Consider the following 21,870-nt stretch of genomic DNA (forward strand, 5'->3'; position numbering starts at 1 on the left):
CACTACCAGCCCTTCCCACTCCCTGGAACCTTGTCTCTGGAGGGTAAGGCAGGTCTTTTCTCACTGAGGCCAGACCAGGCAGTCCTCTGCTGTACACATGTCGGGGGCCTCATATCAGCTGGTGTATGTTGCCTAGTTGGTGGTTCGGTGTCTGAGAAATCTCGGGGGTTCAGGTTTGTTGAGACTGCTGGTCTCCCTATGGGGTCACCCTCCTCCTCAACTTTTTGCTAGCCTTTCCCTAATTCAACCACTAGGATCCCCAACTTTACACCATTAATTGGGTGTAAGTATCTGCTTCTGTCTCAGTTAACTACTTGTTGGGTCTCTCAGAGGGCAGCCGTACTAGGCTCCTGTCTGTAAGCACACCACAGCATCAGTAATAGTGTCAGGCCTTGGAGCCTCCTCTTGAGATGAGTTCCAATTTGGGCCAGTCACTGGACCTCCTTTCCATCAGTCTCTTCCCCATTTTCGTCCCTAAAGTTATTTTAGACAGAAACAATTCTGGGTCAGAGGTTTTGACTGTTGGGTAGCAATCCCATGCCTCCACTTGATGCCCTATCTTTCTAGAGATAAACTCTACAAGGCCCCTCTCCCTACTATTGGGCATTTTATCTAAGGTCCATCCCTTTGAGTCTTGAGATTCTCTCACAACCCCCATGTCTCTGGTACATTCTAGAGAGTCCCCCCGCTTCCCACCTCCCAGGGTTGTATATTTTCATTCATTCTGCTGACCCTTGGGGCTTCACTCCTGGGCCTCCCCAATACCTGATCATGTTTTTCTTTTCCCCTGCCACTATCCCTCCCCTTCTCCACCCAAGTCTCTCCTTCTTCTGCCCTCTGCTTTTGTCTCCCTCCCATGAGGATTTGAAGCATCCTTACTTGGGCCCTTTAGCTTGTTAACTTTCTTGAGTTCTGTTTGTATCCTGGGTATTCTGTATTGTTTTTGGCTATATCCACTTATTAGTGAGTACACACCATGCATGTCTTTTGGGTTCTGAGATACCTCACTCAGAATGGTATTTTCTAGTTTGGTCTATTTGCTTGCAAAATTTGTGATGTCCTCATTCAATTGGTCTTTGAAAAAAAATGCCAAAAGGATACAATAGAAAAAAGAGAGCATCTTCAATAAATGGTGCTGGTCTAACTGGCAGTCTGTATGTAGAAAAATGAAAATAGATCCATATTTGTCAGCTTACACAAAGCTCAAGTCCAAGTGGATCAAGGACCTCAACATAAAACCAGATACACTGAATCTAATAGAAAGGAAAATGGGAAAGAGCCTGGAACTCATTGGCACAGGGGGAATTTCCTAAACAGAACTCCAATAGCTCACACTCTATGATCAAGAATTGACAAATGGGACCTAATGAAACTGAAAAGCTTCTGTAAGGCAAAAGACATAGTAAATAAGGCGAATCAGCAACCTACAAATTGGGGGAAAATCTTCACTAATCTGAAAGGGCTAATATCCAAAATATATAAAGAACTCCAGATGCTAACCTCCAAGAAGCCAAGCACCCAATTAAAAAATGGGGTACAGAACTATACAGAGAACTCAGAACAGAGAAATCACAATTGGTCAAGAAGCACTTGAAGAAATGTTCAAAGTCCTTAGTGATCAGGGAAATGCAGATCAAAATGAGCCTGAGATTGTACCTCACACCAGTCAGAATGGCTAAGATCAAAAACATACATATATGTATGTATATATATATATCCACCATGCCCCAGGAGCACGTGCTCCACTATGTTCGTAGTGGCCTTATTTGTCATAGCCAGAAGCTGGAAACAACCCAGATGTCCCACAACAGAAGAACAGATACAGAAAATGTGGTTCTAAAGTCAGCTTTAATACAGCATTCTGTCCCTCTTACCCATAACTACTATCTAAAGGTTTGTTTCTCCTCATGCTTCTTGGGATGCAGTCTATCAAGGTGTAAAATGGAGCCTGCATCTTAGTAGTATACTTCATAAAGCATACTCGCACCTGATTTTGTTCTTCAGTGAATCTAGATCTCTTAGGGCGCATGAGAGCATTAGCCCCTCTTGTTTCATTTCTGCATGGGCCAGGTGTTACGGGTACTGTGATCTTTGTGGGATCACCACTTTAGTCAGGGATTCCCTCTTGCTTGTTAAGAAGGCAGCAGCTGTGGTGTTTAACCAACCACGGGGCAGCAAGTTATTGCTGTCCTGCCACCCGAGCGTTGTGTAGAACTCACAGCGATGCTTTGATGGTGCTGTCTAACAAATGGTGTATTCTGAGAATCCTCCTTACAGACGTAAGGATACGATCGCAACTTTTTTCAACATTGTCATGTTTTGCTCCTGTACTCAATATATTCAATAACAACAAAGACTACAGTAGTACCACTTACTCAAAGTTTAGATTTATTTTCCTTCAGTGAAACAATTCTCTATTCCAAATGACTTTACTGGGATGATTACAGAAAATGCCTGCTTGGTTTTTTACATAATGCTCTAGGTAGAGAAAACTAAGAAAATCCTCTTAGTATTAAGAGCAACTGAAGTCCACTAAGAAGGTACATGTGATGGTTTACATTTGCTTGGCCCAGGCAGTGGCACTATTAGAAGGCGTGACCTTGTTGGAGGAAGTGTGTCACTCTGGGGCTGGGCTTGGAGACACTCCTCCTAGCTGCCTGAGGATGCTTGGTCTGTTCCTGGCCTTCTTTGCATGAAGGTGTAGAACTCTCAGCTCCCCCTGCACCATGTCTGCCTAGATGCTGCCATGCTGCCACCTTGATGATAATGGACTGACCCTCTGAACCTGTAAGCCAGCTCCAATTAAATGTTGTCCTTTATAAGAGTTGCCTTGGTCATTGTGTCTCTTCACAGCAGTAAAACATAGCAGTAACTAAGACAGTACACTTTGTGAGAGTGGGTTATATATTTTCCCTTGAAGCTATGTTTAATTTTTGTATGAAATTGACTAATACCAATGCATGAAGACCTGTAACCTTCTATACAATAAATAAAGAATGTTTAAAATATTGTTGGATGTTATGGTGAAATAGATCCAGTGTAGTAATTGTCCTCAACTATTCCCTCTTTAGTTTCATCCTCTGAAAAAGGTTCTTTGGTAACACGTTAGCTAAATTCCATACCTGTCCTGGCAGGTGTTGTGAATAGAATCGTCTCATTTCAATGGGTATGGTTGCAGTGATTGCTAATTTCTCTCTTTCTCCAACGCTCATAGCTGACCAGTTATGAGCGAGTTACTCTGCACAGCCTGTTTGTCACGTGAATGCTTTTAGCAAACCCATTTTCCTGGTGTGGAAATTGGGCTTCATTGCAAGCTCTTTGTGTGATGTGTTCTTCGAACAGCAAGTAAGCTTAGCTGCCCAATTCTGAACGGAAATTAACTTCCCAGAAAGCAGAAAAACAAACAAACAAAACAACAAGCAGTACATGGACAATTTCTGTTGTTGTTTGTTTTTCTCATAGACCCATCCTTTTTTACAGTTATTGTTGAAATAAGACGGTGAAGGGGAAGTGACTTGTCTATGATAACCTCAAAACATTAAGTAATAAAAAAATTAAAAACACTAAGAAAGCAGTTGTGGTGTCATATAGCAATGCACCTTAAGGACCTCCCTCACTGCCACACACACCCACAACAGCCTAATAGATTCTTTCCCAGTTTCCTGGACACGTGATTGGGCCAGCCTTCAGTTCCCGATCTTGATATGCACCAGTCAGTCAGCCATCTTGGGGGTGATGCTCTTCATGTACATTAGCCATGAACACGGAATTTATAAGCTATACAAGTTAGCTCGTGGCCACTGCTCATTTAGGGTTTTTTTTTTTTTTCTTTCTTTCTTTTTTTGGTTTTGGTTTGTTTGTTTTTAGCAGAAGAGGATTGAAATGTTGTGTGCTGTGAAAGTTCTGTATCATGACACATTATTCTTTTTCCGAGACTGTTCTTTCTCATTTCTGTTCGGGTGATATTCATTGTCTTTCCGTTTGAGTGTCCCTCTGCTTTAAGAACTAAATAGCAACTTTGTTAATTCTAGTGGGTGTTGTTGGCCCTTTAAATGAGCATATGCAGTAATAGCAGTCATTGCAACATTCTCATACATACTTTGTAGAGCTTCTTCCCTCTACTCTTCTCCCCATTTCCCACCTTCTCATGCCTGTCCACTCCTCCCTCTGATAGGCCCCCTTCCCCCATCACACGGATCTGTGTCCCCACATTTACTTGCTCTGTTGGTAAATAGTTTAACAATCACTATTACACTGTATTGATGATATTTGCTTTTCGTTATTCCCTCAGTACCCCCTTTGCTGTTTTATGAACACAGGGATGGCCACCAGGGGTCTAACATTTCTTTTTGAAGTCTTGCATAGTCTCCCTTCCAAAATGCCCATGTGTTCTTTCTCTCCTTTTGCTGAGGTTTTTGTTTTCACAAAAAAATATCTCCACCACATACGTCACATACACACTGAAAGCCTTTCTCAGTCTCCTTGGGATGTGAACAGATTTTCCTTAGTCAGAATTTAATAGTAAATTGCTTTTAATTTGATGAAATTGGAATTCATCAAAATACAAGGAGCTAACAAGTTGAGAAACATCCTTGGCAATCTTGGTCCCAGTATGAAGAAGACCGTTTCAAGATGTGTCCTGTTGACTAGTTCTAAAGAAAATGGTTGATTGGTCCTGTCTCATCAGAATGGTTCCCAAAACTCAAAATTCAGATTAACTAAAATTCTAATGATACTAATAACCCACAATAAATTATACAGAACACACTTGATCAAAAAAAATCTTTAGGGGTTATACTGTTCGTTTAAATATTATCAATTTTTGACCCATCTAAATAACTTTCCTTCAAGAGAAGAGATACGTAAATGAACAACATAATGCTTTGTCAAGGTCCGTAATTTTACATGTGGTACTTATATATGGAATTTGTCATGTAGAAGATTCTGAAAAGGCTGATGAGAAGAAAGAGACCTTGATTATGTTGTTTATTTTATTTTTTGACTAGTTTATGAGCTTTTTTCCCCAAAAATCCTCATTTGAACTGAACAACCTGCTCTATCTGAATGAGAAATCATTGAGGATTATATCCTCCATGATATAAGATATAATAAAAGCACATAGATTGTATGTGCACATGGAACTTAGGACTTTGGAAGTACAGAGAATGTTTAGTTGGACTTCTGTTGCAACCTGTGACATAAATACCACGTGTGACCTGAAAGAAATTCACCTGTGCTCCAGTATTGTCTGCTCCATGGAAAGGATGCCCCGAGTGTGGAAAGTGGCCTTACAAGCCACATGGCAACACAAAAAGGCATATTGTTCAGTTCACCTAGGAAAATGAGTAACATGTTGCTATAAATTTTAAATATTGTATTTTTTCTTAGATAATAGGCTGCTTAGCAGGCATTAGAGAAGAGCATTGTTTTACCTTTAGCCATTATCCATGTGTGTATGTGTGTTTGTGTGTTTGTGTGTGTGTGTGTGTGTGAGAGAGAGAGAGAGAGGGGGGGGGTGTCTGTATATATAGGTTTGGTCTGTATGTGTCTGTATAAGTTTTGTCTGTGTGAATGTGCATGTGTGTGTGTGTGTATATAAGTGTAGTATGTGCCTCTGTATTTGTGTAGTGAGCATGCGTGTGTGTGTGTGTGTGTGTGTGTGTGCATATGCACTCTTGGGCATGTGTAGAGGCCACAGGATGTCTCTCACTGAATTTGAAATTATGCTGACAGCTAACAGTCTCAACTTATCCTTCAGATTCTATCTCTCTTTGTGCTGATGCCACACCCAGTTCTTTATGTGGGTCCCGGGATTCAAACTCAGGTCCTTGTGGTGGTGTGGCAGAGGCTGTACCCTCTGAAAAATCTCTTTATTCCTTGCAGTCATGTTGTAGGTGTTACACATTTCCCAGTCATGTGCAAGGACCTGGATTTGATCCCTAGGAACTTCTATAATAAATTTCTATAACAAACTTATAATTAGAGATAGAAATTTATAGTAGAAATTAAAACGTCAGAATCTTTTTCTTAATGTATAACATTTTAAGATAGAAATGTAACCTCTTGTTTAAGGGTAACATTGGTTGGAAGAACATATTTTATATAATGTTCACTTTTGTCAGTCATGGAAAAAAGTACTTAAACAGACAAAAATGATGAGGTCAGCTGGTTTTCTAGCTGGAGAATGTAAGTTCTGGAAAACCTTGGAGATATTTGCTGAGTATAGGGAAGGAGTGTGATATTTGGACCCTTTAGGGAGGAAGTTTAAAATGATACCAAGACTATGTACTACAAAGAAAAACTATTGTCTGCACGAGGGCTATACCAGCATCTACAGTGCAAATCCTAACATAATGGCGCTTCTAGCAACCAGGGAGTCACCTTAGCAACCATATCCCCTTACCAAGGAGTTGCCTTAACAACAACATCCCCTTACCAAAACACCTTAAACACAACATCTTAAAACAGCTCATTCAAACAGCTTTATAAATACAATCAGAAAAAGAAAATGTACTTTGTGTAAACATACTTTGAGAGATCTTAAGATTTCATTTAGTTTGTAAACAATGCCTCTGGGAGGGTTGGCTTGCCGGCTCCAGATTAAGATCTGAGTCCGGGTTTTATGTTCAAGTTTGTCAGCTTGTGGGGTATTGAGTTGCTGTGTGATAGGCTGTGAGGAAAGATCATTAGTTTGGGGTCAGGAGACACCTGGGGAAGCTTAGTGCTCATTAGTTGGAGAGAGATCTTAGCATGAAGAGAGAGGACAACTGCTGCTCCAGCGTATCCTAAGGTAGGGCATAGATGTATGGTTAGACACGGGGCTGATGGCTCCCATCTGATACTGAGGCAACACCTCTTCTCTGAAAACCCACTCACTCTTCTTTATAAAGGTTCGTCGCTAAAGATGAGAGGCCTTTGACATGGGATTCTAGGATGCTCGGTGACAAGCTTCTCTCTGTGTATGGATGTACATTTGAGTTCAACACACTTAGTAACCCTGGACAGTTGAGCTGCGGAGGAGAGATTCAGCTGGCTCCCATATGGCCTCTTTGGACAGGCATAAGCATGGACCATCCCTAACAACAGGGATGTGACATGCATTTGCACGGTAACATCTTAAGGGGCTTGCTCTCGGATTATTTCATATCATTCTATGACAATTCATTATTTATACTGCACACATACTCTTTTCTTTATTATGCAAATAAGGAAATCAGGCACACATAGGTTGCTCTAACAAGCCAATCAACAGGAAAAATGCAATCATTTGATGAAGGTCCCTGCACACTCCAGAAGGTTGCACGCTTTTCTCAACAGAAAAGCTTAATTCTCTAAATGCCATGTGTTTGGCAAGCTACAGTGCCAAGCATTTCAAAGTTCAGCCAAATACGTTCAGACTTCTTTTTTTCCCCTCACCCTCTTTCGGGCATCTTGATCAAACTGGAAAGGGAAGAATGGCTTTCAAAAAATGCCCGGCTTGGATCACATACCAGGAAGGCTTTCATTAACTATACCATGAGGCATTGCCTACAGTGGCTTACCGACCACCCTTGTACCACACTGTTTTGTATTTTTGTTCCTTTGTGGTCTGACTGTATCCTAAACTCTTCTAGAGAAGAAATTGCAATTTACTCTTAAACTTTAAACATAACTGGTCAGTACAAATGAATGCATGCTGATGACGCTTACATAGAAAAGGAATATATATATGTATGTATGCATATATATATATATGCATATAACAGGGAGCCAGCAGCTTCCAAATGAATATAAATTGCTGAAAGCATGGTTTCTTTCGGGCTATTAAATGTACCATGCAAGGTAAGCATAGCTTACCATCTGCTATACTGGGACTTTTAATATCATATTTCACACAGGAAATATCACTGTAATACTAACTTTCTGATGTTTTCCTCCTTTGCAGTATGTATATTTTGATCTATATGAAGTTCATCCATCCAGTAAACACTAATCTCCTTTTCTATGTCAGACACTGGATCTGGGAACAGCACACAGAGCTATGCATAAAATTGGCCCAGACATTAAGAAACTGTGTTTTGTAGTTAATTTAAAACACGTGCATTCTTCTGTTTCTAACTCTTCTCCCTTCTTGTTTCTTGTATGCTTTGCCTAGTCTAGTAGCATTGGTTACAATGTGAAGTCTTCTATTCACTGAATACTCCCTGGCATCATTTCTAGTATCTGTTTACCTAGCCTTGCAGCACTGGTTACAAAGCATTGGTTTTCTATTCTTTGCACACTTGCTGAGGTGCTGGGAAAACCACCAAGTTTTCGCCATAAAACACCTTGCTGAACTTCATTCAGCCTCAGAGCGGATCAAGGGGTAGTTATTATTTTAAGGTTCATTTTATATGTCAGGAAGTAACAGTGCGAAAGTAGTGTGACAATTCACATGTTATCCAGTAACCTTGGCCTGCCTTCTTCCATACTAGCTTCTTCTGCATTACATTAATATTGTCAGATAGCTAAATGATGTTTGTAACTGCTGGATCTTTCATGCCATTCATACCTTCCCTCCCTAGCCTGTACATATGAATCAGCAGGAGAATATACATAATAGAGGAAGGGTAGGAGGGAGGGTTCCAAATAACGTGAAAGCAGCTAGAGGAAGTGAAGGCATTAGTAGAAACAGAAAACCTGGGGAAAGATGCCATGTCTGTCTGTCCACAGAATTGTCACATGGGGACAGATTGCCTTGTGTATATCTCTGAGGCTGGAAACAAGACCAAATTGTGAGTTCAAAGGAAACAACAGTTCATGCTGGTGAAGAGGAAGCACTTTCTAATGGAATGATCATAGAAGAACAAGATAATGGAGAGGGATAGGACTACAGCCAGTGGAGAAGTTCAGAGGAATTGCTGTGAGCAGCCTGTGCTTATGGGGAGGTGGGTGGGACTCTAGCTCAGGACACAGCAAAAGAAGCCGCGGCTCATATAGCCCCCAGGACTAGCTATACTGAGCAGCAGATGTCACTGTTTCATAAAGAGAGGAGTAAGGGAACTTTCAGGATTCGGGTCTAGATCATTTCACACAGAAAGAAGTTTCTGAAAAGTGTTGAGGGTTAACATCATGTTTAAGGAACACACAATAAGTGACCCAGAATGCTAATTACTTTGTTATAGAATTTATGTAGCCTATTCTTATGCCAGGGTTTAGTCCCATACCGAGATAGGAGAAAATACTAGTCGCTAACGGGCTAAAGGAGCTTCATGAATTATGTTAGTTTTGTAGAAGACTAAAAAGTTCACTCCTTAATAGTAGCCAGGAGTATGGAGGTAAAATTTCCAAATCAATAAAGACTATTAAAATAAAGTACCCGTAGATACCCAGCTATTCCCAGATATAGAAGCACATGCATTCTGCTCGCTGATGCCCATTTTCTCGTGGCTTCTGACGCCCCCCCCCACCCCTCTGCGTGCTACGACTTGAGATACGTAGTGCAAAGCACAGGAATGCATATTGGTGATTAGTAAATTTCCACCGATTGGTACTGAAGTGACAGCTCACCCCAGAGAAACTCACAGGGTCAGGACATCGTTGAGCAGCAGTAGAAGGCAAACCTTCATGGGTCCCCTTTTAAGTGTGCTCCTGTTCCTCTTCTGAGAGTTCCAGGAATTCTTACTGGGGCACACAGGGCCTGCCCCTCCCTGACCTGTCTCTCTGGGGACTCTTTCTCTGAGTAAAAGTTTCCTTCACTTCAAAGAAACTTCAAAGACAGAGAGAAGAGCAGACAGGGTCTTCTAAACCTGCCCTGGCCTTTGGCGATGGACTGTATCAATGAATAGTTTCTAAGAATCTATAAATGTGTAACTCCTGCCTATGCTCTCTTAAGAGGCTTGTACTCTCTGAGGAAGTAAAAATGCAGACTAATGACCTCATAAAACATGGAGTGAATCCTACAAATTATGCAGAGAGCTCTGTTTTTAAGGATAAGTGGGGTGGAGTAATCACAGAAAGCTCTTTGGAGCATAGAGAATTCTAATCAGGATACTGAAGGATGGGCCTAAAAAAGTCTGAGTACCTAAGAAAGAAAAGTAAATGGTATTCTAGAAACCAAACAAGGCATAGGGCGTGTGCATGTGTGGAATAGAAATTTTAGCATCCTATGCTGGTTAGTTGAAATGTTAAGTTTCATAAAGGAATACGAGAAAACCAAAGTCACAATCATGATCTTGCTCTATGTATGAGGGCAGATGATAGTTTTCAAGAGAGAAAGGGGTCATGACCTTTGTTATAGGAGGATAGGTCATCTGTTGCCAGTGAGGAAGATGGGTCAATCATGGGCTTCTTTTAGCATACGGGAAACTTAGTTACTATAGGGATTTCGATCTGGTAGGGGAGAATAAGACATTGCAGCTGGAACGGAGCAGGCTGAGGTCAGAGAGCACAGATTATGTAGTGGCTGCCAGCATCAAACTGTAATTAGCAGGACTGGAGTGGACACGTGGAGAGCAGAAGGTGGCACTTGCTCCGTGTTAGGAATACATATATTAGGAATACAGAGAATGGGGGTGGAGGGCTGGGGGGGGCGTGGAGCTCGGCATGGAGGGAGGGCAGGATTGAAAATGGTTAAACACCAGCTTTTACTGAAAGGGGGAGGGGGAAGGAATGATATTTATCTGTTTGTTTGCCATCTTCTGAGCATGGATGTATGTGGGTGATGTGCCAGTCAATTAACTTTATATGCTCTGACTGAGAGGCTGCTGTGATACGTTTAAGAACCCAAGCCTTGGTAGTTAGAACAGACTGGATGTGACTGCATTAGTCGGGGCTAGGATTCTAACCCAGCCCTCCTGGTTGAGAGATTGAAGGGTCCTTGGTTGTTTCCCTAAGAGTGGCAGGATGAAAGATAAGAAGATACTTAATGTCTTTGGTGGAAACCTGGCTAAGGCATGCCTGGTGGCCATTAAGCTGAACTTGCTTTAGACCCCAAAGTTTCCCATGTTGGGAGCTTGGTACCAGGGTAAGCATCCTTTGAGATATGGAACCCTGAAAGTATGGACCCTAGGGGGAGTTGACTAGGTCATGGGCGGTACCACCCTGGGAGGAGTCTAAGTTGGGTTTTTTGGGACCATAATTTAATTCCCAAGATACGTTTGTTATAAAAGAGTAAGCCTGGCCTCTTTTCTCCCTCTGGCTTCCCATCGTCCATGTTGTTTTCCTTTCTGCTTTTGCAACTTCCTCTGCCCTGAGGCTTCATTGTAACCACCCTGGCATGGGTACAGGTGCTTCAGCTGCCACACATATGGGGAAAAGAAACCTCATTTCATTATAAAGAAAGAGAGCTTTATCGTCAGAGAACCCGTACAAACACAGAAAGGGTAGAGTGGACTATAAAGACACCCAAGGGGATCTCAACTAGCGTTTCAGGAACCCCCACTTCATAGTCTACTTATTTTGATAACAGGTCTCTCCAAAAGTTAAAGTCACATGCAATTATCCATCTGAAGATCCTAGGATGGGTTTCTAAGGAACATGAGCATGTACCCAGTTACTGTCAGCATTGGCAATCCTCTGAAGTTAAATGGCGCTGTAACCAGCGGGGATGCTCCTGGAGTCCGTTAGTTAGATTCCATCCCAGAATAACCTCCGAGTGGGAACACAGCCACACTTAGGGGCATTCAGTTGAAACACCTCATGGGGTAGCAGATGCAAGGGAAGGGGAGGGCACTAAAGCTGTAGACTATCCAGGCTGGCATGCTCTTGTGGCACTGCCTGAGGGTCAGTCCCACACAGTAGAGAAAGATCATAAAGCCAAGGATCAAGGTGGTAATGGCCAAGAAGAGGGCCAAAGTCTGATAAAGATCACAGTGCCTGACAGAATATTACCTCGGAGCTGTGAAAATCAAGCCCGCTCTTGGCCTCCACGGTCAAATAACCCTCTGAAAGTGTGGTCCTGCTGGTAACAGACATGTTGGTGTTGGATAAAGACCATGCCGCCTGCATAGTGGTTTCTCAGACTTGTTACCCAAGAGCTATGAAATTTTCAATAAATTGCTTCCCTGGGTCTCAGCTTTTCCACTCATATAAAATTGGACTAGATACCTTTCTTATACGCTGCTTGGTATTCTGTCTACAAGAAATAGCGCTGAAATTCGTCCTAATTAAAAAAAAAATATGGTAGTTGCTGCTAGTTGAACCAGGGGTTTCAGAGAAAGGAAAGAATCCAACAAAAGGCATTTGCTTAAATATTCAGATTTTTTTGGCGTGGTTGTCATAGTAGTAGCTTTCTTTTGTAAACCGGAAGGAGAATAAAAGGATTGATGCCACATGAAAGACTGTAGGGAGAGAAATCATTATTACTCCTTTTTTATTTTATGTGTGTATCATCTGCAATCAATACATGTTGATTTTAATGGGAAATGTCAGGGAGCCTGGTTAGAGAGATTACACTGTGGCTTTAAGGATCATTTTCAGGTTTAGGCTCCCTGCTCTTCTGCAAGTCTGAAGATAAAAGCGCTCATGGGTTTAGAATATGATGTTTGCATTCTTTTGCTGTTATAGCTCTGAGCGTTTGCTGGAATCTCGTTCACTTAAGGACACCTGCTTTCATTTTTTTTCTGCTCCTCGAATCCATAAATAAACACATGCTGAATATTGTTACAGGGCACAGACATATTTCATGTTTCTCATTTTATATTTTTTTACATTGCTCCCTGTTCTCTCTCTTCGAATGGCTTCCCAGTGATAATCTGTCAAGCACTGGGATCTAATTTTTCTGTTTCCCACTGTGAACATGATAGGACCCCCCCCCCCCATGGTTTTTGTAAGGGTGGGACAACTTCACTGCCATAAAACCTCTTTTGAAAATAGAATCTTTTTATTCTTTGAGCTATTCACTGAGCAGAAAAAAAAGTTTCAGAAAAAAATGTTGTCTGATTCCTAAAATGTATTGCCATTTTTTTTTTTCAAAGCAGCGCCACACATTTACAGTGCTGTCCCTCTAGCTCTCTTGATTGCTTCTTGACTCTCTGGTCCAAACGCTGGCGATCCCCGTTGCTTTGGTTGATTTGTAATCCCCTTGATGATTTGCAGGCTGGAACATTCATCTAGATACTTTTCACGCCCCTTCCTGAAGTTCTGATATTAGCAAATAAAAGTAACCTTCTGAAGTGTGGGTGAATCTAATAAAACATTTTTTTATCACCTAGTACTGTCACATGATTTGAATCCAAAAGAACTATTGACTTTTGAAACATCTTCCAAATGCCGAACACTGGGAGATGATAAACCCAAAACAAGCCTGCTGGTCTTTTCTGTCCCTTCTTGTTCTGAGGTGAGGAGCTGCAGGCATCCGTACAATCTCGCTCAAGTCTTCTGAGGGCCTACAGCACCCACTCAAGACTCCGACGGTGGCATTAGTTGTTTCGATCATCAAAAGCACACAGTCATGCTTTGGACAGTGGGTTGTGTTACCGACCAGAATCAGTTGTTTAATGGGCCAGCTGATCCAGCTGTTACAGGAATAAGTTCTGATTCAGCATTCTGTCCATCAGTCACTTACTTGACAAAGAACCTGCAAACAGTACACTCTCTCGAGCCGAACCCTACGTGCCCCTCGTTGATAAACCTTATGCCAATATAGACTCAACTGACTCCTGGAGTTTGTCGTTTTTAAGATTAAAATAATTGTCCTTATCTCAGCTCAGAAAAGGAACGCTGCTGCTTCTTGTGGATATTTGTTCTATGTTACATCTAAGGAAAACAAATACAAAAGGTTTGTGCAGCTGCACACAAATAGAACGCCATGTTTGTTGTTAGACACGAAGCTTGGGGAAGGAAAAGGGATTTGATATACTTTAGTTCACATCTCAGAAGAACCAGACAATATGGCTGCCCTGAAGGATAAAGGCTTTTCTCTCCGGACACTTCCTGAGTTCTACCCTTATTAATCATTCTGAATGTGACTCTCCCTCAAGGCCCAGTAGGCTCTGGATCAATCACAGTGTTTTCAAAGTGCTGTAATTTCATACATATTTCAACACAGACCTAAGAGCTCCCATATACTTTGGCCATCCCAGGAAAATATTTCATAGACTAGTAACCTGATATGCCGAGTAACCCCTGAGGGGTAGCATTCCATTGCAGCTTTAGGGGTAAAACTGTACCAAATTCCACCTGTATCTGGTTTTCCTTTTTCCTCCTTGTAAAAAGCTTTATATTTTATCTTTAGCCAAATACCACTTATGCAATTATACAAAAATTAATCAATTTTTTCAACCAAGAGTCTATTTTGAATTTCAAACTCTTCATGTATGCATTGAAGAAGTCTTGGAGTTAAACAGAAAAGAAAGAAAAAGAATTGGGCAGGCATCCCTTGATTAAAGCCAACTTATCCAGTCCTGCCACCAATAGAGAGCTATAAATATTATCTCCTGTTGCTCATGTTTCAACATCCAAAAATAATTTGAACTGAGCATGACACTCACTTCCTGTGAGATCTTTCATAAGCTATGATACAAACAATCTATGTATGTTCTCCTTAGGATAACAATCCGGGTAATGTTCCGTTTCAATTCCTGAGAATTTTATAGTTTTCAGAACAATTTTCTTACACGAATACAGTACTACTAAGCAACCATTAATCAAAACAATATATATATATATTCAGAACACCACTTGGCTTTTCAGTAGTTAGCATGGATTTGAATTTTTGTATATTTTGTACTTTCTTTCTCTAACCAAATTATATATGTGGTGGAAATGGCCAAAATTAGAGTGCAAGAATGTTAACTTACCTAACAAGTGATTGAACCCAGAACATGGTCTGATGAGTTTGCCAAGTTAGATTTTTGTTACATGGTCGCCTTTTAAATAAGGAACACAGCAAGCTGGAGTTCGTTAGCCAAACTCCTTTCTGTACATCAAGGAAGGACTAATAGTTTCTTGTAAGAAATGCCTCTCTTTCTACTTGCTTTGATACTGACTACATGCCTGAATAATTTAGGAAATTTATTGTAGCGGTTTTTGTAAAGAACTTTCTCCTGAAATGTCTCAGTGTTAAAAAGCTTCAGGTTTGGGTGATAGCTTTTGACTGTGTTTTGATAAAACGTATTTTGGTATTCAACTTTAAGGCCAGAACTTTATAGTTGGTTTTATTTCAGAATTACCTAGTCATAGAACCTTACCAGGTCAAGAGATACTTTCTGAACCTATGTCCCTCTGCCTTCCAAGCACTCCCCAAACGCTCCAAGTAAACTACTTCCAAATGCAGGTCAAAGATAGAGATCCCACAGTCAAGGCCATCTGATTTAAGACTTTAAAGTTTTGATGTTGACAGATTCCACAGAGATATTGATATCTAGTTTCCTCACACTTGCCCATTTTCTCTCACTCTCTGGGATGTTAAAACTGTTTCCAGTACCACGTGCTTTGGCTGTTCTTGCTGTATTTGGAAGGAAGCTGACTTTGTGCTGGCCCCAGAGCTGCCTATAGGGATTAACACAGAGGGTGGGGAAACTTTCTCAAACAGGATGGTGACAGCTCCCTCAAGCCTACTAACTATGAGGCAAGGTCTCCTGGCATCCAGCTTTTAAACCCAAAGAACAAAGTACTGACCTGTTGTTAAGGACTGAGTGTTTTCTGGAAGTTACCTGTTCTAAGCCATCACTATTTGCTCATCAAAGTAGAGGATAAAATTTCATTTTTTTTTTTTTTTGTTGTTGTTGAAACACTCTCTTAGGAATTCTTTTACATTCTTCATCCTTTCAAGCATCCTGTCTTTGGCTCTGGACCACTCCCCAACCAGTATGGTGGCAGGCAATTAGATATGCATAGTTTACCTCAGGGCCGTTTAACAAACATGCTGTTGAGCTACCTGTCATGTGACAGTTGTTTTAGTTCAGTTATTGCTACAACTTTTGACTCCTGCATAGGCTCAGTTTCAGCTGACATGAAAACTTATTTGGACAGACAGAGCATTCCATGTCCAGACAAGAGGATATTAGAACTGAAGAGGGGGCAACTTGTTCATAAATGCAGTAGAGACTTGTGATAATGTTATGTCATCATAAAGTTTAAAATATCCTGAGACAAAATTTTGGAAACAGCACACAGTGATGTGCTTCCCTGTGTGATCTCATGGTTGAGTGTGGGTTGTGGGTCTCTGTGGCTGCTTGGCACGTTGAGAGAGTGTCTTACTGAGTATCACTAACCTGGGAAAAGATTAAACTCCAGAACTGGAAGTATTGTCTCAACTGAAGTGTGTGACTTTCTCATCACCATGGAGCCAGAAAGTCTTAATTGAACCAGTTTAAGTCAAAGACCATTTGGACCTCATCTATTTTAAATTCCCAGTGAATTACAGGATGACCTCAGGGGTCTTCAGACGACAAAACAATGGAGTCAAACATTGACTTTTTTGAGGCAGAACCTCATTACATATACCTGACTAGCCTGGAGCTCTCTATGTAGACCAGGCTAGTCCTGAACTCACAGGGCTCTACTTACCTGTGTTTCTTGGGTACCTGGATCAAGGTGTGCACTACCAGGCCCAGCCTAAAGCTAACAGTTTGCTGCTTCTCCTGTGCAACCATTAAACTCAAGCTCCTCCTGCCTATACCCCATGGGCACGGGTAACACGGATATGCATCACCGTAGCCACCTAAGGTTATTGCGTTTTAGAACAAATTCATATAGATGACTCAGGACCAATAATCAAACATTTCCTATTCTTAGTATCTTATCAGTCACAAAATAAAAGAATCATTTTTGAAAGAGACCTCACTTGTCTTGATAGTGGTTGTATTGCTGATAGAAAAACATACCTCTCCATTGAGATTTAGATTTTAATTCTAGATTTGCCCTAAATGTGTGACCCCAAACAAGTTACAACCAGTGTATATTTTTGCAATTTGCACACTTAACTTAGGTATATGTACTCCTTTTAGCTTAAAAAGCTTGGGGAGATAGTTCAGCAACTGAGAACTCTGGCTGTCCTTCCAGAGAATCAGATTCAGTTCCCAGCACTCACACAGTGGCCAACAACCATCCATGATGCCATTTTCAGAGGACCTGATGCCTTCCTCTGGCATCCAAAGACACTGGTACACATGTGGTACATAGACATACATGTAAGCAAAGCAGTCCTACACATAAACTAAAAATAAATAAATCCCCCCTCTTAATGTTGTAGCTATATACAAAACAAAGAATCTATCAACTTAGAGGCAACATAATCTTAACTTTTAATTTGCTTGGCGGGTGTCCTGGTGTCAAGTAGAAGATGCTGGTCTGAACTTGGCCACAGTTGGCCAGGTCTAAGAGGTAGATGTGTATTCAATTGACATCTGAAGATTCTCTGAACACTGACTTTTTCCATAAAGACACCTTCCAAAAGTGTTTCTCATGATATGCTTTTCTCATGATTCTGTCAGCCAACCTAGGATCTGAAAATAACAATGTTCTTTGATTACCAGCTTTTAGGTATCTAACTCAAAAAAAAGAAAAAAACTTAACAAGAAATTAAAGACACTCTACTTAAAATGCCATTCAGGTCAATGCATGATAACTGTGTATGGTTCTACATTTTAAAAGACCAAACCCAGGTATTGGAAACAATGCAAAGTACAGACTAGATATTCGTTATTGACAAAGAAAATAAATTTTAACATGGGAAATTTTGAGTCAGACTGCTTTTAAAAACTGAATTCACTATGAAACCTCTCGTGTCTTTCTGTCATTTAAAAGGGAATCGGGGAACATTTCTCTTCAGGAGACATTCTTCTTACGTCAATGTAACCTACATAATTTTCCCATAACATAGTAAAGCAATGGTGTTAGACAGTCTGGAAATAAATGATGCTCATTTTGAGCCTCGCCTACTTCTAAGCCAAACGAAATTGCCAGCAGATTAGCTGTAATAGAGAAGGAATGACAGCCTGAGGAATTTATTCTCGAATTTCTTCCAATTGTCAGTGAGTCAAAACCACAGAGAGGCCTGGACACCGCGGCGGGAGTAAGGAGGGCTGACACACTCCCAATAGCTGTCCAAAAACTTGCCGCCCTGCTTACATTTTAAATTAAGTTTTACTCACGTCAACCCCATCGGCACGGAGGAATAAATGAAGACTGTGTTTATAAGACACCACAACAAACCGTCAATTACGTGGGGAGTGGGCCGAAATCCTTTGATTGGCTCAACATCTTACTTTCAGTTTGCTATTTTAGTCTATTTGATTGGTCACAGTTGTGACATAAACTATATTCATTCAATGACATCCATGTGGCATTTGATCACCACAAATAGGTTTTCAACCAAACCAACCCCGGAGAGCCTAAGGATGTATACTCGGAAGGCTTTTAGACTGTAGAAGTGAGCGCTCACTTCTGAGAAGTAGTTTTGTTTTGCCCTGTCACTGAGAAATGGTACAGATGAGGCCAACATAAAGATGGCAAGAAATATGGAATCCAAACAAACGCAAGCCAGATTCATTTGGATATTGTAGGTGAAAGACTGAATCTTACCCAACTGTTGCTACATAAAGCTCAGAATACAGACATTTACCTGGTGCATGGTGAACATAGCATATAATGTTGTAATTATACAACTGTACTTCAGAGTGTTGTAATGAATGAAATAATAAACAGAAGAATATAAACTTTATAAACATTACTAGATAGAAACATATTTCATCCATGACAACCCTTTTGATGGCGTATGATTTTTATGTACACTGTAAGTGTATATTAAGTATACTTGGGTAAAGATTAAAAACACAAGTATTTGTTACAAATAAAATTAATATGGTTCAATGCAGAATAATTTCATATATGTAGTCAAAATATTTGAGCTTCCTTCCATATCCTTTGCCTTCTGGGTACTTGAGTTGATCTATTAGCAATCTGTTTCAACCTTAGTGTGTTAATGTGAAAAATGATTAAAATAATGTCTCATTCCATGTAAATGAATACTATTATAAATTTTAAATTAATATATTGCAATGATCACGTATAGCATAAAGTTGTGAAGCTGCAACAAAATAATTATTTAAAGAGCTTATTTTGTAATGGGCTCAGTTAAGCCATTAATCTGCACAGTGACAACCATTATGGTTGCTGTGTCGGCAAAGATCCTGAGAAACATCCAGGTGAGTTTCAACCCAAGAACGTTTACTAGAAAATTAAGACTGCAGTCTTCTAACTTCAATATGAAATGCCACGTTGTGGCACTGAGTTAACAATGATAGTCTCTGAGAGTCTTGTGAATTTTCAGGACACTGGAACATTTTAATTGTCTACTGATACCGAAATCACTAGAGATAACTAAACTGAGTAGCTTTAAGTTTCCAATGAATGAGGAATAAAATACTCTACAAAGCAAAGTTGTTTTTTACAAAACTAGATTTAAAATACTGGGTCTGAAAATGAAGGGATCTCTCCAGTTGATGCCTTGGTTTATCGGTATAGCTGATGGTTGGTGTTAGACCTGGTGACGCCAGTGAAGTTTACACACGTGCCCATTTCTTAGACTTGGAAATCATCAGAAAGTGAGACGGCTGGTGTTAGACTTCACTTGCTCAGTGGGATCTGTCTTTCACTAAATCAAGTTCCAGAGACAATCAATTTACAGAGAGGGAAAGGTTGTTTGGCCTCGATGTCTTGGAATTTTCAGTCCAGGATGATTTAGCTCTGCTGTTTTGGTGGCAAGAGCATCGTGTGTCAGAGAACACAGTGGAAAAAAGCTGGCTACCTCATAAACAGGGAGCAGAGAGGAGAAACTGAAGGCTCATTAGCTGGTTCTTCTCAGGACACACCTCTCATGGTCCAATGATTTCCTATTACCATTGACCTTCAATAGCACCAATCTGGGGGTGTGGGATGTGGGGTGTGGGGGTGTTAGGACATGGGCATGTGAGGAAGGGACCTTTCAGCTTCCAGAAAAAGCATTAGAACAGTTCAAGTGCCAAGACCTCATTCTATGCAAATAACACTACATTTTTCCCACACCGGTACAAAAATCCCTTTGCTTTCAGCTATTCTTTTGCTGTTACATCATCCCTTGGGAGAACTCATGCTGGTGGGTCACAGATGCCCATCTCTGTGGAATAGGTATGAGGTGACACAAGATTGGCAGGTGTAGTGGGCTCACCATTGATCCTAGCTTAAGGGAGGCAGAAGCAGGCAGATCACTGTGTGTTCAAGGCCAGAGTGTTCTGCATGGCAAGTTCCAGGCCAGCCATAGACACATAGTGACGCCATGTCTCAAAAAGAACAAAACCAAAATAAATTAGAAAAACAGACAGTTAAGCGAATTAGCATTCAAAGTAAATAAACAGGAGATGCAAAGGTACTCCTACTCTGAAGGGTTTTTGTTGGTGGTGGTAGTTTTTACTTTTTAATTAATCATTCCATTCATTTATATCTCAAATTATATCCCACTTCCCAGTTACCCCTTCAGCAGCCCTCCCTTCCTACAATCGCACTTCCTTTTGTCTGTAAAGGGTACCACCCACACTGTCCTGCACCACCCCTCCAGCATCCCCTACACTGGGGCATCAAGCCTCCCCAGGACTAAGGGCCTCTCCTCCTGTTGCTCTCAGACAAGGCCATCCTCTGCTACATATGTATCTGGAGCCATGGATTCTCCAGATACACTCCTTGGTTGGTGTTCTAGTCTTTGAGAGAGCTGGGTGTTCAGACCAGCCCATTTGTTCTCCCAATGGGGTTGCAATCCCCCTCTGCTCCTCCAGTCCTTCTGCCAGCTCCCCCACCAGGTTCCCTGTGCTCAGTCTGATGGCTGGCTCCAAGCATTCACATCTGTGTTGGTCAGTTGCTGGCAGAACCTCCGAAGGAACCATCACACCAGGTTCCTGTCAGCAAGCACCTCTTAAGCACTGCAACAGTGCTGGGTTTGGTGTCTGCAGACATGACAGGTCCTCAGGTGGGACCGTCCCTGCACTGGCCCTTTCTTCACTCTCTGTTCTATTTTTTGTCCCTGTTCTTCCTTTAGACAGGAACATTTTTGGATTAAAAACGTTGAGATGGGTGGGTGGCCCCATCTCTTGACCAAGGGCAGTGCGCATCTACTGAAGGAGGTCTCTACACATTCTATCTCCCTTCTCTGTGCATTTTGGCTAAAGTCATCCCCACTGGGTCCTGGGAGCATCGTGATTCCCTGGTGTCTGGGACCCTCCTGTGGCTATCTGAAGGGAGTTTTGAGTAGCTGCCGTTTTCTTATACTCAGCTAGAAGGATCACTTGCAAAGCACTGACCAAGAGCTAGATGTATCAAAAACTTTTGAGGACCTTATTGAAATTTATACTCTCTGGTTTTAGAGTCTGGATTTCTGCCCATTACAGTGTAGTCTTAGATTCCTAAGGATTGTGCGACAATCTTACTAAGACAACAAGACACAGGAAATTGTCCTTCAATCACAGACTAACTCAGTGTACTTTAAGGAGGAATGGTCCCGAACCAATTTAAGAAGGCCAGATTAAGACTCACATTAAATTATCACAAAGACAGAAATATTAAGAAAAAGTATAGACCGATTTCCTTATGAACATATTAATGAAAACCTTAAACTATAAGCAAGAGAAAGTGACAAATTTATAAAAAATTGAATATTACTATGTTATGTTTAGAACAGAAAAATAAATTTCTTTCAAGAATGAAAAATCAGGGGCTGGGGAAATGGCTTGGAGGTAAAGTGCTTGATATCCAAAAATGAAATTTGGATTTTTAGCACCAATATAAAGGCTTGCATTAAGGTCTGTGTCTGTCACAATGTAGTCTTCTTGTCATCATAAAGTAAATGAAGGGCAGGAAATGTGGCTCATCAACAGACCTCTTGCCTGGCCAGCCTACTTAAGAAACTAAGTTTAATTCCTAGGACTGAAAAAAAATCTA

The sequence above is a fragment of the Micromys minutus genome (genome assembly GCF_963924665.1).
Source record: "Micromys minutus genome assembly, chromosome: 22".
Taxonomy (NCBI): domain Eukaryota; kingdom Metazoa; phylum Chordata; class Mammalia; order Rodentia; family Muridae; genus Micromys; species Micromys minutus.